The 16,681-nt window shown below is 56.5% G+C and overlaps 2 protein-coding genes across 3 annotated transcripts in view; one reads left to right on the top strand and one right to left on the bottom strand.

Annotated features, from left to right (window-relative positions):
• AFTPH (aftiphilin) overlaps nt 1-16,681 on the bottom strand; it is a 202,522-nt gene that overhangs the window by 72,044 nt on the left and 113,797 nt on the right. The gene's annotated exons all lie outside the window — the stretch shown is intronic.
• Nucleotides 2,024-16,681, top strand: part of SERTAD2 (SERTA domain containing 2) — a 51,696-nt gene continuing 37,038 nt past the window's right edge. The window contains exon 1 of one of the 2 annotated variants that reach the window (XM_077315676.1): nt 2,024-2,162. The gene's annotated coding sequence lies outside the window, so the exon portion shown is untranslated. Of the gene's footprint in view, nt 2,163-14,219; nt 14,242-16,681 lie in introns of those variants that run through there. The other variant, XM_077315685.1, reaches the window with a different exon arrangement.

Below are 16,681 nucleotides of genomic sequence, written 5' to 3'. Positions count from 1 at the left end.
CCGCCTGTTCTTCCCGAAGCTACTAGTCGGCAGGCCTGGCCCGCTTGGGACTTGTTGATCGGTTTCGAGTTGTCAAATAGTTGGCGTGCCTGGCATAGTTTTGGCTGCTGTGAGCAAAGCGAGCCTTTCCCTGCGTGATCGTGCCCATCCTTTCCCCAGACCGTACAACTTGGCACGGGTGGGTGTGCACAGGCTGCCCGCTCTGAGTGGGGAATGAGTGTGCCTCTCGTCTGGCCTGGGGGAGAAGGGCCTCTTCCCCTGGCGCGCTTCCTGCCTTGCCCACCTGGGAAAGCTCTCCAGCAGGCCGCGGATTCAGCTCTGGGCAGCTCTGGTTTGAGAGGCAGTCGCTGCTGCCTTAGGCAAGGCTGCCGGTGGATCCTACCAGCCCTCCTGGCGCAAGGGCCTCCCGCTGGGTCCTGCACGGCTTGATCCTGGAATATTCAAGGCAACATCAGGGCAGAAACACTCTCCTTCACTACTTTGCAGTGGTCTAGGCGAGGTTAGAGCTTGTTCAGAAAGGGCCGTGGAGGCTGAGTAGGGACACCTGAGAAATTTCCTCACATGGTGCGGCTTTATCCTGAAGCAAAGTCTCAGTCCTCCAAGACCACTCTTGCCTACTCAAACCAGCAGCAGTTCTCCAGGGTCTCAGGTTGATGGGGACTGAACCTGGGATCTCCTGCCCCTATTCGGCCACTGGGCCACAAGGCCTCCCTTGATAGAGTTGGCTCTTGTATGCCGCTTTTCTCTACCCGAAGGAGTCTCAAAGCGGCTTCCAGTCGCCTTCCCTTTCCTCTCCCCACAACAGACACCCTGTGAGGGAGGTGAGGCTGAGAGAGCCCTGATATTACGGAAGAAGAAGAGTTGGTTCTTATATGCCGCTTTTCTCTGCCTGAAGGAGTCTCAAAGGGGCAGACGCCTTCCCTTTCTTCTCCCCACAACAGACACTTTAGGATGCTTCGGGCTGATCCTGCGTTGAGCAGGGGGTTGGACTAGATGGCCTGTATGGCCCCTTCCAACTCTGATTCTATGAGAGAGCCCTGAGATTACTGAAGAAGAAGAAGGCAACTTGGTTCTTCTATGCTGCTTTTCCCTACCCGAAGGAGGCTCAAAGCGGCTTCCATTCACCTTCCCTTTCCTCTCCCCACAACAGACACCCTGTGAGGGAGGTGGGGCTGAGAGAGCCCTGAGATTATTTATTTATTCATTTAGATTTCTCTACCGCTCATTTCTTTGCAGCTGCGGGCGGCCTCAGCCCCTGGACAAGCCCCTGCAAGGACCTCCCTCCGTCAAAGGGGCGACTTTGGGAAGGTCCCATTTTGGGGGCCATTTAATTAAAACTTGTCCCTGGCCAAAGGACGACTGCAGCCCCCCCCCCCTAACTTTGCTTCCGGCTGAGGCGCGACGGCTGAGTGGGGGGGGGGGGCGGCCCTGCCAGGCGCCGTCTGAAGGCTCCCCGGGCCACGGAGGGGGGGCTTGGACCACCTAGCGTTGCTTGGCCTCCCTGGCAGGGCTGTGGTGCGGGTGAAGGGGAGGCAAGGGGGAGGCGTGGGGGGAGGGGGGCTGACGAACGGACCGAGGGCACCTTTCGGGGGGGGGGGAATTCCCGGATCCCGTCCGCACCTGGGGGGGAGCCAGGCCGCCTGCCCCGCCCGCCAAGGCCTGCGAGGGGGCTCGACGGCGGATCCATTCTGGGACGGGGCTGGCCTTTCCCCCCCCCCGTCATCCCCCCTCCCCTTCCCTGCCGGGAGCGGCGCTGGGCCGGGCGGGGCCTGCCGTGTGGGGGGAGGGGCTGAGCCTCCGCCCCTCCCCCTGCGGGAGCCGGAGCGGCAGGGGGCGGGGCTGGGACGGGAGCGAGGGCGGGCGCCCCCGTGGCCCCGCCCCTCCCGCTCCCCCCGCCCCCTTGCGTCTGGCTTCGTGATCGCGGCGGCCCCGGAGGGTTGGCCCTGCCCCCGCCAGCTGCAGCCGCCCCGCCCCGCCTGGCCCCGCCCCGCGAGGGAGGGAGGGAGGAGGAGGAGGAGGAGGAGGGAGCGCCAGATGGAGCGGGCGGCGGGCGCCTAGCGGGGACGGCGAGAGGCAGCCGGAGGGCAGCAGACGCCCCCCCACGCCATCCCCCCCCACCGCCCATGCTGCGCGCGGAAGGACGGCGAGAGGCGCTGCCCGCGGTGAGTGGCCCCCACGGGACCCCCACCCCCCCGCCAGCCCTGTTTACCGCCCGGCTTTGCACACGCAGCACACACTCGCTCACACGCAACTCGGCCAAGTTGCAGGCGCAGCCCCGCCGCCCTCGGGGGGAGGGAGGGAGGGTCTTTGGGGCTGGCCGGGAGAATCCTCCCGGGCGGCCCTGGTGCCTGCCCCGCGGAGCCACCGCCTTCCCGGCCTGCGCAGCGAGCGTGCTGCAGGGGGCCCCCCTTGGCGGAAGTGGGGTGCCCGAGGGGTGGGGGAAAGGGAACCCTCTCCGGTGGGGTTGCCAACTCCCGGGAGCCCCTGCCCAGAACTGGGAGCTGCGGGCCGAGGCGGAGGATGCCTGTGGCGGGGTCTCTGCGGGGTCCGGCCTCGGCCGCGCCGCCCTCCTTCCGGCCCCAGACCTGGGCTCGGGGTTGCTTGCGCGGCGCCTCCAGGGTCTTCGGGGCCCAGGGCTTCTTCTTCCGACGGGGAACCGGCCGGACCCCCGCCCAGCGCCGCCGCCTTCCGCACAAGTTCCCTCGCCGAAGTTTGGCAGCCGGGTCGTGATGCCCGGGGCCTGTTGCCAACCCCCGCCGGTCCCGCAGGGAGGGCCCGCCTGGCTCCCGGCCCCGCCTTCCGATGCCCCGCAGGGCGGGCGCCAGACCCCCCCCCCCCCCAGAAGAGGCTGCCAGCTCAGACTGGTCAGCAGGGCCTGTTGCACGGGCAGGAAGGCCGCATGATGAGAATATAACAATATTAATAATAATAATAATAATAATAATAATAATGGCTAATAAGGCTCTTTTCACAATAAACGTTTGACCCTCACAGGCAAGGAGATATTAGGAGGCAGGGGCCTTGGTTGGGGGAGCGTCGGGCATTCCTTCCTCCTGTGGCAGATAAAGGGCCTTCAAAGAAAATCGATGTTTAAGTTTTAAGGGCAAGCATTTCTTGCTCTTAAGATGGAAGGGGCGGGGGAATCGGGAGTATGTGGGGCTGGGGCAGGGGTTGTCAAATTGCGGCCCTCCAGAGGTTCATGGACTACAGTTCCCATGAGCCCCTGCCAGCAAACGCTGGGAATGGTAGTCCACGGACATCTGGAGGTCCGCCGTTGGACTACCCCTGGCACAGAAGTTGGAAGATGGAGATAGGATTGTCCAGCCGTTGTAGCATCCCTCTTCCCTCGTCCTGCAAATTGGAGTGTCTCTCTAAAGCATTTGGGGGGGGGGAATAAAGAGAGGCACAATTTCCCCCTACATTGCATTAAAGGAAATTGGTGTAAGCTCTAGCCTATGTTGCACACTTTCCCCGTTTTAAAAACTGTGTGTGTGTGTGTGTGTAATGGTATCTAGTTGTGACTTTTAAGGCTGACTTGAGCTTGTGATTATCAAGACGGTGGGACTTAGTTTGACTTCTCATTCACACGTAGCTGTGCATAACAGAATTCTTTGGTAGTAGTTTACTCACCTAGTGCTTACGTTTCATTCTTGTTTACCATACAACATGTGTGGAGAGGAGATCCGTAGATAGTCCGGCTGCCAGCAAGAGACGGTCGGTGGTGTTCTGCTCACGTTAGGGCCCTGCTATTCCTAGTGCTAGCCAGCCCCAGCGCTCCTTAGTTTCCTAGAAGTGATGGGATCCCGCTTACCGAAGGCTGTGCAGAAAGACAGCCCCCAGTGCCTTTGTTGTTGTTTGATAAACCACGGATTACCCCAAAGACTCAGAGATGCTAACTAGCATGGTTAAAAAACGGTGGCCTCTAAACCAGGGGTAGTGAACCTGTGGTCCTCCAGATGTCCATGGACTATAATTCCCATGAGCCCCTGCCCGCAAATGCTGGCAGGGGCTCATGGGAATTGTACTCCATGGACATCTGGAGGACCACAGGTTGACTACCCCTGCTCTAAATCAGAGGACTGGGTTTGATTCCCACTCTTCCATGTGCAGCCAACTGAGTGACCTTGGGCCAGTCACAGTTCTCTCAGAGCTCGCTCAGTTCTGCCTACCTTGCCCGTTGTCTGTTGTAGGGAAGTGGGGGGGAAGGAAAGGCAGTTGTAAGCCACTTTGGCAGCCTTTGGGTGGTAAGAAGCATGGTATAAAAACAGCTCTTCTTCTAGGGCATAAATAGTGGTCTGTGTGAAGGTGTTTTTGTTTTTTAATAACAGTTGTTTTGTTGGTATGGTAAGCCCCTCTGAGTTCTACAAGGCAGGTAGGAAGCTGATGGGTGTTTCAAATAAATAAATGTAAACATAATGAAATCAGATTGATTGAAGCTCATTCCCCCGCCCCCGCCCCACTTTTTGGGTTTGTTTTTTGCAGATCGCTCACTGAAAGTTGTTTCACTTACTAAAAGCAGTTGGTCCCCAAAACTTTAGGACTTAGCAGTACAGGTGGGGGGGGGAGGGGGGCACAGAAGCTTATCTTGCTGAACTGCTTTTAATAACAGCGACTGGGCTTTCTTCGCTCTTTGGTATGAATCAGTGGTGCAAAAGAGCATGACAGAGAGCTTCATTTCATATCTTTTGCACATTTCGGAAGTAGGAGAGACACTGTGGCAGGCGGTATTTAGCAGTGTGTGTGTGTGTGTGGAGGGGGTTGCATTTACATAACCTACGCTGGAGCGTGCAGAATATTGTTGTGTGTGTGTGTGGGGGGGGGGGATATCCTTTCAAAGCGTCCAGGCGTGTTCTGATGACCCACTTTAGACCGCTTCTTCCCTGGGCCTTCTGTGGAAAGACAGTTTCTGTCTGGGAGGAGAGGACAAGTGGAGACAGCTCCAGTTGCATCCGCTTCTTGGCAAAAAAGAGCGAGGGAGGAAAAGGAACCGTGCCGGAAGCTGCAGTCTCTGGTTGCAGCAGAGTCCAAAGACTATTTGATGGGGGGGGGGGCAAAGTCCAGGGTCGGTGGCTGCAGGCTGGTAAGAGAAAGTCCGCAGGCCCCGGGGCAGCCAGATTGTTCTTCCTCCTCCTCCTCTTAAAAAAAAAAGGGGGGGGAGCTCTTTTTTGTCTGTCAGAGAAGGGGGAAACTTTTACTTTGACACTTTGGTGGGAGAGCAGGCGTAGGGGGTGTGGAGGAGGGGGAGGCACCATATGTTGTGAAGTTCTGCTGTTCCCCTTGTGGGGACTCTGCTCGCACATAACCTCCCCCCCCCCCCCCCGTTGCTTTTTGCAGCGCAGGTGCTTGGGGGATCTCTGCAGGCAGGGCATGGGTGCTGGGTGCTTTTGCACAAGATCTGGAAGGCCACGGAAGGAGCCCTTTCTCTGCTGGGTCTGCATTTCTCCTGTCCCCCCCCTCCTTTTTTTCCTGTGTTCCTTCTGGGCAAGCAAGTTTGCATGGCTTGGAGGGGGGAATCTAAAAAGCTGTTTACCAGGGGGAACTGACTTCTGGCGACCCCATGGGATTTTCAAGGCCGTGAAGCCAGCCCCTTCAGCGGTCCGTTTGCAAGCGGATTTTGCCATTTCACCCAGTCAGTTCCCGTTGCAATGCGGATTGTTTTGTGTGTGTGGAAGTGTCTTTAGGAGCAGGAGGGGTTGGCCATTGCCTGCCTCCGCGTAGCAATCCTGCACTCATCCGGCTACTAACCGGGGTTGGCCGTGCTCAGCTTCCTGACAGGATCCTGACAGGATCAAGTTAGCCTGGGCAGAGATGAGTATTCTTATTCTTATTATTATTATTAGATTTATTTCCCGCCTCTCCCAATAGGCTCGAGGCGGGTCACAACAACTAACCCCGTTAAAATTCCCATTAAAACGTCAATCTACTAACATGACGGCTAAAAATCCCATCCCTCCCCCAATTATCAAAGAGGTGAAGAGGAAAGGATAGGGGAGTAGCGTACACTCCAACTCCTAGGGGGGGAGCGATGTCCCTGATTTGCTGACCCCAGCCTCAACCATAGACCTGGTGGAAGAGCTCCGTTTTACAGGCCCTGCGGAAAGCTGACAAATCCCGCAGGGCCCGCAGATCACCCGGGAGCTCATTCCACCAGGGAGGGGCCAGGACTGAAAAGACCCTGGCCCTGGTCGAGGCTAGGCGCGCTTCCTTTGGGCCAGGGACGACCAACAGGTTCTCACCCGCAGAGCGTAAGGCCCTGCGGGGGGCATAGAGCGGTAGGCGGTCCCTCAAGTATGTGGGTCCCAACCCGCGTATGGCCTTGAAGGTTAAAACCAAAACCTTGAACCGGATCCGGGCAGCAATTGGCAGCCAATGCAGCTGCCTCAGCACCGGCTGGATGTGGGCCCTCCAAGATGTTCCAGTGAGGACCCTGGCAGCTGCATTTTGCACCAGCTGTAGTTTCCGGGTCAGGGACAAGGGTAGGCCCGCATAGAGCGAGTTACAGAAATCTATTCTGGAGGTGACTGTCGCATGGATCACTGTGGCCAAGTGGTCAGGGGACAGGTAGGGCGCTAGTAGCCGGGCTTGGCGAAGATAGAAAAATGCTGGCGAAGATAGAAAAATACTCTCTTGACCTGAGCTTCCATAGTCAGGGAGGCATCAATGGTCACACCCAAATTCCTAGCTTGGGGCACGATGGTAAGTTGCACCCCTGCTAGGGTGGGTAGACGCGCTGCCTGTTCCCGCCCCCTTCCCCCCAGCCACAGGACCTCCGTCTTGGAGGGGTTGAGTTTCAGGTGACTCTGCTCGAACCATTCAGACACTGCTTCCAAACATCTGGCAAATGGTTCCGGGGGGGGGGGAGTTCGGGTGGCCGTCCATTAGGACATAGAGCTGGGTGTCATCAGCGTACTGATGGCAACCCAGCCCAAAGCTCCGTACCAGCTGGGCCAGAGGGCACATAAAGATGTTAAACAATGTAGGGGAGAGGACCGCACCCTGAGGGACCCCGCAAGGGAGTCTATAGAGCCGCGAGAGCTCTTCCCCCACAGCAACCCTCTGGGACCGGTTCTGGAGGAAGGAACGTATCCAGCACAAGGCTGTGCCCCGTATCCCCGTGCAGGCAAGGTGGTGGACCAAGATCTCATGGTCCATGATGTCAAAGGCCACTGACAGGTCCAATAGAACCAGCACGGCCGGTCCGCCTCTATCCAGCTGGCGACGGAGGTCATCCAGCAGGGCGACCAGTACCGTCTCCACCCCGTGGCCAGGATGGAGGCCAGACTGATATGGATCGAGTGCCGAGGTTTCCTCCAAGAATGCCAGGTGCTGGTCCGCTGCAGCCCTCTCCACCACCATGCCCAGGAACGCTAAGTGCGACACTGGGTGACACTGGGCAGGGTCCAGCGATGGTTTCTTCAGGAGAGGGTGGACCACCGCCTCCTTGAGCCGCTCAGGAAACTCTCCCGTACTCAGGGAGGAGTTGATGATGTCTCTGAGCTGGCCTTCTATCTTCTGGCCACCTCCCTTGAGGAGCCAAGAGGGACAGGGGTCCAGTGGGCAGGTGGTCGCCCTGACCGAACCTAGCAACTTGTCCACTTCAGAGGAAGGGAGCCGCCTGAAGCCATCAAACCTCACTGCCAAAGGCGGCCAACAGGTCTCCAGTTCATTCACTGTATTAATTGCGGCGGGAAGGTCGCGGCGGAGTGACAAGACTTTATCCGCAAAATGGCTCGCAAATGCCTCGCAGCCGAGTGCCAATTGTCTAGTATTTTGGCGCCCCTCAAGGGCGGTGAGTGATCTAACTACCCTGAATAATTGGGCCGGGCGAGAGCTTGCGGACGCGATTTCCGTGGCAAAGAACTCACGTTTAGCCACTTTCACCGCCATCTCATACGCCCTCATAAGCGTGCGATAAGATGTTCTTGTAACCTCGTCACGAGTCTTCCGCCACACTCGCTCCCGTCGTCTCACTTCCCTCTTCTTCTCCCGGAGCACCCCCGTGTACCAGGGGGCCCGTTTGAGTCGAGGGCAGAGAGGACGTTTAGGGGCGATCTCATCTATAGCAGCCGTCAGGCGGGACTGCCAGTCCTCCACCATGGCCGCAAGTGAGTCGCCAGGAGGCATCGGGTCCCGCAGAGCATTCTGGAAACTGAGCGGATCCATGAGTCTCTGCGGGTGGGCAAAAATCCGCCCGCCTCCCAACTGGGGAGGGGGTGGTATCCTGAGCCGGGCCCGCAGGTCATAGTGGTCTGACCACAGCACAGCCAAGGCTGCATCCAGAACCACCTCTATCCCAGCACCAAAAATCAGATCGAGTGTGTGGCTGGCTTGATGGGTGGGCCCAGCAACAAATTGCGAAAGCCCCAGTGTCGCCATGGATGACACCAGGTTCCCGCCAAGTCCTGAAGAGGACGAGAAGCCTGGGGAACTGCAACGCCCAGGTGGCCGCCACCTCCAGCAGGCAGGGCAGGGCATCTGGCGGGGCGTTGGGCGGGTAATATACCAGCCAGATGGCCAAGCTCTCGACCGAGCCCAACTCAGTACCACCACACTCCACCCCACCGATTTCCGGCCCCGGGAGAGCCCTGTAGGAGAGAGCCTCCCGGACCAAGATTGCCACCCCCCCCCGTCTCTTGTGGGTCCGGGATTGGTGAAGAACGGAGTATCCTGCTGGGGCCAGTTCTCTCAAGGCCACCTCCTCTCCATCTCTCAGCCAGGGCTCCGTTATGCACGCAAGGTCAGCCTTCGACTCCGCAAAGAAGTGTTGCAGAGTCACAGCCTTGTTCTTGATCGACCTTGCATTGCACAAGACCAGTGTCGGACCCACTTTCCCCTTAGCCTCCACTCTCACATCCCTGGGGTTAGAAGGGAATCGAGTAGATACAGCTTGCAGTGGCCTTTTTGTGTGTGGCGGCCCTGGGCTTCCTGAGCAGCCCCAAATGCTAACCGGGCCGATCCTGCTTAGCCCCTGAGACTGAACGCAATTGGGCCAGCCTGGGCATCCGGGCCAGAGCCTAGGGGCAAGAGTCGGGTTAGGGATTCCTTGTCCAAAGGCCTTCTCATCTTCGGGGCAAGAGGACAATCCCAAGGCCCTTCCCTTACTTTCTTCCTTTCGCATAGAAAGGAGATGGCTTTTCCTTTAAGGGTGGAGAAAGAAAGAAGTTTGCCCGGTTTATCTTTCCGGCCCCTGTGGCTGTCAAACATCGGTCTCCGCTCAAACGCCGTGTCACAGTCAGAGGACGGGCGTATTAATATGGTGATGCCTCAGTGGTGCTACTGGGTGTATTTGTGAACTAGTATTCTGTTGTAATGGTCCAATTCGTTTCTCCGTTGGAAGAGAAGCTGCCGAACCTCAGAGAGCTCTTGAAAGAGAGCCAGAGGGTGTCGTATTTAGGAGCGTAGGACTGGTGTCTGGGAATTGCGGGTTCAAATCCCCACTCGTGCCCCATGGAAACTTGCTGGACGACCTTGGCCCAGTCACACACTCTCAGCCTAGCCTACCTCCCAGGGTTGTCGTAAGGATAAAATGGAGGAGCCAAGAATGATGGAAGCCCCAGTGGGTAGCAAGAGGAAGGAACGAGGTCTCCAGTAGCATCGCTCCCTCCACAGTCTGCGGAGAGCTACATTCACGGTGGCCGTCTGCCCAAAGGCTTCCATCCCTGGGGGAAGCTCTCAGCTTCTGCTCCCAGGTGGGCCCCCTGCCCACCATGAGTCCCATCAGGCAGGGCTCTTGCCCACTTTCCTGAAATGGGGCAGCTGTGCCCCGTTGGGGAAGAAGAGTGGGAGAGTGTTGCTGATCCCAGAGTGAGTGGCCTGAGATACCTAAAGGGACGTCAGGGTTAAAGTCACCATTGGGCACCAGCACTATGGTTGCCAACCTCCAGGTAGCACCTGGAAATCTCCCACCATTACAGTCAATCTCCAGGTGGCAGAGATCAGTGTCCCAGGACAGAAGGGCTGCTTTGTTGGGCGGACTCAACAGCAACATGACTTGCTGAAGCCCCTTCCCTTTCCAAACCCCGCCAGGTCCCACCTCCCCAAATTTCCAGGTGTTTCCCAACCCAGAGCTGGCAACTCTGTTCGGCACTCAACTGGGGTTACCAGGGTGTGAGCACGCAGACTAGCCTTCCCCTGAAATTTACGGTGCATCTTCATTTGCGTCAGAAAGCTTACTGCTGTTTTCCATGGTTAAACATCAGATGTGGCCATTTGGTGAGTTCGGGGTACAGGTAGGAGAGGATGTGAAAGACCTTCACCTGAGCTCTGGAAAGCTGCTGCCAACTTGACCTTGATGAGCCGAAGGTCTGATTCAGTGGAGAGGAGGCTTCTAGCGTGCCTCTGGCAGAACGGTTACAGGCTTGCCCTTGTATGATCCCTTTTCAGTTCTGCAGTTTTCTTGCCTCGGGCCCCTTCCCGTGCTCTTCAGAGGGTACAGAAAGGCTGTTCTTCTGTCACATCAACCCAGCACCCATTTGACTGTCTCCGGCCATGTTTTTGGCCCTATGATGTTGCTGTTGTGGTTTCCCATTGAGCGCAGAGGCTAAGAGAGGAATCAATTAGCTGCTCGGGGAATTTCATGGATACTTGGGGAATCCCTAGACAGGAGGGGCTGTGGCTGAGGGGCGGAGCCTCTGCCTGCCATGCAGAAGGTCCCAGGTTCAATGCCCCACATCTCCACTTAAAGGACCAGGTGGCGTGAAAGACCCTCACCTGAGACGCTGGAGAGCTATTGGCAGTCTGAGTTGACCTGGACTAGAGGTCTGATTAGGTATAAGCCGCTGTGATGTGTATTCATGTGTCCGACTTTGAACAGCTGTGGGCTTGTGCCAATGATCCAATCTTGTGTGCGTTGCTGAGGTGGTACTCCTGCTGCACCCCCCTCCCATTTCACAAAGCTGTTAAGGTTTTCCTGTTATAAGGTTGCACGCCGTTATACCTGGCGCTTATTTAAGACCGGGAGGGAGAAGAGACGGCAGCTGAGCATCGCCGCTAAAAGGGCCAATAAGGGGTGCTGAACCCTCTCTTGCCTTTTCGTTCAAAAATCCAGCCTGACCAGACCGATGTGTGACATTATTTTAGAAGCCATTTGGCTCTGCAGTACTAAGTTGGTGCTCAACAGCGAGTGATTAAAAAGGGACTTGGGTGGCCAAGCTCTTAAGGAAGAAGGTGGCGTGTTCAGGCTGGGAACTGGGTGGAACGAAGAAGAAAAGCTGTTTTTTTTACCCCGCTTATTTATTTATTTTATATTATAATTAAATTTATATACCACCGCTCCCAGCAAGCTGACTCGCGGCAGTTCTTAAAGCGGCTTACAATCGCCTACCTTTTCTCTCCCCACAGTAGACACCCTGTGGAGGGGGGGAGCTCTGAGAGAACTGTGACAGGCCCAAGGTCACCTAACTGTCTGCATGTGGAGGAGGCGTAGGGAATCGGTGCTTAACCACGACACCACTGTGTTGTAGAGGAATGTTATCGTTCAGCTTCCCTTCGGCATTGTCTGGCAAAGCTACACGGGGCCAATCTGGAAATCTCTTCCTGCCCTTCACCTCAGTGAAACGGGGAAGGAGTTGCCCCCCTGGCCTTCCTCGCAGAGGCGTTTACTGGAACTGCCGGGCGTTTTAATGAAACTGAAAGAGTGTCACGGGAGTTTGAATTGGAGAACGGGGACTGCAAAGGACGATGGCCTTTACACCCTCCGGGGTGGTGGACAGCGCTTGGGGTGCTTACAGCTATTTCGTTCATTTCCTTTTATTTCCACCCCACCTTTTGCCCCAGTGGGGACCCAAAGCACCCTGTGTCATTCCCCTCTCCTCCACCTTTCCCCTCACAACGACCCTGTGAGGTGGGGTAGGCTGAAAGTATGTCACTGGCCCAGGTCACCCAGCAAGCTTCCAGGGCACAAGTGGGGATTCGAACCTGATGCTCCCGAGTTCGACACTTTAACCGCTGGCCCACACTGGCTGGCTGTTGTTTTGTGGCTATCTGGAGGTGTTTGGCATGGAGTCGTGGTGTGATGCAGACTCACAAGGTTGCTCTCCTGCAATTACAACAGAGGCGACCGCTGTGAGCAAGTGGAGGAGAGGGACTGTGGCTGGGTGGAATCTCCCTCTGAAAGGGCCAGGCAGTGGGGGGTGGCAAAGACCTCCGCCTGAGATCCTGGGGAACGAGGGAGCAGAGGATCCCGGCTTGGATGGCCTGTGGGCCTCATTTCTGCATGCTTCCGCTTCAGAAGCGTTTCCTGTCATCGCTGAGGTCCCCTCCACAAGGGTGGCTTCTGAGGGAGACGAAGGCTTCTGGGGTGCGCTTGTGCGAGTGTGGCCCCAAGGACTTTGTGTCAGAAGTCCTAAGGAGCATTCAGCCTGGCGAACGTGGGCTGCTTCTGCGCCCGTCTCCGGCATCATCCTTTGAAATCTTTTGCTTCCCTCCTTGTGCATAAGGAGCAGCAGAAAGGAAAGGAAAGGCCAGGATGGGAGGTAAACATGTTGGGAAGAGGACGCATTTGAAGCAAGCTGCACAGCAAAGTCAATCAACAGGTCCAACGAGTTTTTTAAATGCCTCTGGGCAGGTTTGCCTTGTAAAAGTGCAGGGAGATGCAAAGCAAAGTCCTTCCGTTGTTCGGTGGTTGGCAGGAGAGTCCCGCCTTAATATCATCTCATCAAAAGGTCTTGGAGGCTGACGGGTTTTTAAAAAGGGGTTTCCTCCTCTCCTTGCGTTTAAACACAATTCCCCTGTTTGAATTTGCCCGGATACTTACTTTTAATAGTTTTTTTGTTGGTGGTGGCTTTGGAACCGTGAGCTGTTTTTCCCTTCTTCCCGAGGCGCTCGGGCGTCTGTGAGCCAAAATGCTATAATCTGGCCTCGCTTGTATTTGCACGGCCATTGCAACACAGAGTGTGTGTGTGTGTGTGTGGGGGGGGGGATTCCTGAAGTGGGACTCGTGTTTTCAGTGTCTTTCTTAACAGCCTGCAGGATTTGAATATTTATGAGGCAGGCACTGCTGTGTTGAACTTTTGTTACCTCGTCTTCCACAGAAGTGTCTTATCACTTGGCAGTCGTGGTCGAGAGAAAGCAGCTTCGTACTTGGCCCCCCCCCCCCGCGAGGGAGGCCTGCAGTTCCTCGGCTACGACTGGAAAGTGAGGCCTGGATCGCCCTCTCCTCCCCAAATGCTTGTGAAGCTGATATTTCTGGTCCCTTTCCAGATTATTTTGTTGCCCGTGTTCTTTACGAAGAGCATCTCCCCTGCGTTTGTGAAATGGAAGCTCTTCTGTGCACAAAATACTACCGTGTCTCGGCTTGCAGCAGGCAGGATTTTGCTCCCGGACTGGAGTTCTTCCTGGTCTCCTTCCCGATGCAAAAAAAAAAAAAAAGTAAACATTGATTTATGTCCTACAAAATGCAGAAGGGTGTGTATGTGTGAGCCACTCCTGTTTCTCTCCTCAGTACTTTACAGCATTTAAACCTTTTCTAACAGGAAGAATTTGATAGGAGCCTTTGCATATTCCTTAAGGGAGAAAGGGCCATTAGGAGAGCACTGCTTCTTGCTTCCTTCCTCAAAACCTACCTCCTGTGGTAAAAATGCAACCCTGTGTTCTCCGCCACACGTCTGTCAACAAAGAATTGTGGTGGTGGTTTGTAAAGGTGAGTTTGAGCACAAAGGTTGGATTCATTTACCGCAGGAATTTAAAATGAGTGGCAGGAGAGGATAGCCGAATTAAAGGATGGCCCCTTAAATACTGTTGCAAATACTTAGCGCACGTATTTATTTGCGCTCCATCTTTCTCAGAGATTCTAGGCCAGGGGTGGCCAGACTGTGGTTCTGCACAAGTCTATGGACTACAATTACCATGAGCCCCTGCCAGTTTGGCCACTCCTGTTCCAGCTGGCTTTCGTGGTGAACGACAAATGCAACAACTAGGCCAGGGCATCCCGTTAACAGGAAGGCAGAAATTCGAAAATGGAGCGGAACCAAAAGTGTGAGCCTTCAGGAACACTGTCTTTGGTGAACCCTCCCAGGGGCTGATCCAGCACAGGGCCCCTTCGTTGCTCCTTTAAACCTGAACGAGGACATAAGATTTGAAACACGGCACGTTATAACCTCCCATCTCGTAATAAAGGAAAAATGAAGTTGGCTCGGTTTGTTTTGTTTTGGTTCACAGACCTGCATGGCCATGGGCATTGCTCAGCGGCAGAGCCCCGCTTGCTACACGGAGGGTCCCGGTTCAGCCAGTGAAAAGGTCCAGGTAACAGGCGGTGCGAAAGGGGGGGGGACTCCAGATAGCCCCCATCAGCCAAGTGAACAGGACTGAGCTTGATGGACCAGGGTCTGATTCAGTGGAGGGCAGCACGGTGTGTTTGAGCGTCATGCTTTGGGAGGGGACCCTGGCTCAGGGGCAGAGCCTCTGCTGGGCAGGCAGGAGGTCCCAGGTTCAATCCCAGGCAGCATCTCCAGTTCAAAGGACCAGGTAGCAGTTGATGTGCAAGCTTTGCACCTGAGACATTGGAGACCCACTGCCAGTCTGAGCAGAGTGGCCAAGAAAGACCTTGATTCACCACGAAAGCAGAGTTTTTGGCTGTCTTGGGCGCTGAGTGGGGTCCTCCGCACTGTGAGTTAACCCTTCCTCCGACCTGGATGGCCTTGGCTAGCTTGTTCCCATCACATCTCAGAGGCCAAGCAGGGTCAAGCCCCGGATGGTGAGCCTCTCCCTTCACCCCCCCCCCCTCAGCTGCCCCACTGCCTTTTAGAGGAAGATATTTCTGGGGTGGCCAGGAGGTCGACACGGAATGTTTGCGAGCAGCGTCATCGGCGTGGAAGCGCGAGGGCCTCCTAGGCTGGCCCTATGGCCGCAGGAACAGGAAGAGCTCCGTCAGCCGGACAAACAGGCTGGGCCGCAAGAGGAGTCCGGGCAGCTCGAGGGAAGGGAATGCGGAGGCAACTGGGCGGGGTGGGGGTGACTCAGCTGAGGCCTCAGACGGACGCAGGGAAAGGTGTGCAGAAGGCCCATGGAAACCGCAGGCGAGCGCAGGAGGAGCTGAGGAGAGGGAGGGAGGGAGGGAGGTGGATGTCCTCGAACAAGCGCCTGCAGAAGCCGTGCATTGCTGGCAGAGCGAGGAGGGAAGGGAGACGTGAGTGCTGAGGCAGTAAAGGGGGCTGGCCGGGAGCCAGGCTGACTGAGGGAAGCAGGGCTAGTCGGGCAGGGAGGAGGGAGGAAGTGGAGGGGGAGCGAAGGGAACACACGGGGGCATGCTTCCTGCAGGGAGAGAACTGCTACCATCTCTCTCCCCCCCCCGCCCGTTCCAAATGGGGGTTCTTTTCAGACGGCTTTTAATAACCGTTGTCCGGCCCCTGCCCAAAACTGGACTGAGGCAATAGCTGTGCTGGTGCCGATCAGGGTCTAGGCGGATGGGTCCTGTCTAGATGGCCTGTACGGCCCCTTCCAACTCTATGATTCTGTCCTCTGCCTTTGGGTGGCCAGCCTCCAGGGGGGACCCCCTGGTGAAAATAGATGCTGGGGGGGAGGGGGACTGCATTGTATCCCACCGAGGTCCCACCCCTAAATCTCCTGGATTTGACAACCTCACCTCCTCCCCATGTGACCACGAGGGGCTGTGTGGACAGGGTTCGTCCCCCGTGACTCTTGAGGGGTTTCCAGGTCAATGTCAAATGTTTGGCTGTTTGGGGAAAGGAGTCTCCACCTCAGCCTTCTGCAAGCCCCAACAAGAGCTGTAGTTAAGCCAGCATGGCGGACCGGTGCAAGTGTCGGACTAGGATCTGGGAGGATCCGGGTTCGAATCCCCTGGGCGCCCTGGAGGCCCTCGGGTCATGTGGCACTACTCACCTTCTCAGCCTCACTGCTTATGAGAGTAGAAGGGAGCTGGGGAGAACAGTGTTGTATGCTGCTTTGGCTCTTCATTGAGCAGCAAAGCAAGGTATAAGTACAAGAATTGGACTCTGAATTGGCCGTGGAGGTGACAGGATCACCGCTGAGACTGGACTTGATGTTTCCTCTCTTCTGGCGTGTTGCCTGAGAGTAGCCAGTGGTGTTCCTGACCAGATGAGGAACCCAGACCGGATCGGCCCTCATCGCCTTTCCCCCTAGAGCAGCTTCTTTAGGCTGGGGGGAGGAGGGGGGAAAGGGGGTCCTGCCTAACTGAGTTTTCTTCCCACGGGAGGCCTGTCTGCAGCTGTCGATTTCCACAGTCAATGAGTGCTCCTTGGACAGGGCCAAGTTTCAAGGGGAAGAGTGGGATTTAGGGAAGGCTGGAACCTCGATGGGGTATAATGCTGTGAGGTCCGCCTTCCAAGGCAGCCCTGTTCTCCAGGGAAAGTGGAACGAATGCTTTCAATAAACTATAACTGAATAAGTGCTTGAAATGGTCTGGAGATCAGTTGTGATTTCAGGAGATCTCCCGTCCCCTGCCTGGAGGATGGCAACCCTAGGCGCCGTATAGGTTGGGAAACCCCTGGTGATTTTGGGGTGGAGGCTCAGGGGGGGAGGGGAGATTTGGGGAGGGGAGGGGCCTCATTGGGGTATTCGATGTCACCTTCCAAGGTGGCCCTTTTCTCCTGGGGGAACTGAGTTCTGTCACCTGAGGTCATCCCAGGAAATGGCCAGCTGCCATCTGGAGGGTGGCAACCCAATGTGGAGGCTCTGCGTGAGGCACCTCCCCCCCTCAAAGCAT

The sequence above is a fragment of the Paroedura picta genome, chromosome 1 (genome assembly GCF_049243985.1).
Source record: "Paroedura picta isolate Pp20150507F chromosome 1, Ppicta_v3.0, whole genome shotgun sequence".
Taxonomy (NCBI): Eukaryota; Metazoa; Chordata; class Lepidosauria; order Squamata; family Gekkonidae; genus Paroedura; species Paroedura picta.
Note: the sequence above shows the minus strand (reverse complement) of the source record. Positions and strands in the feature narration are given on the sequence as shown.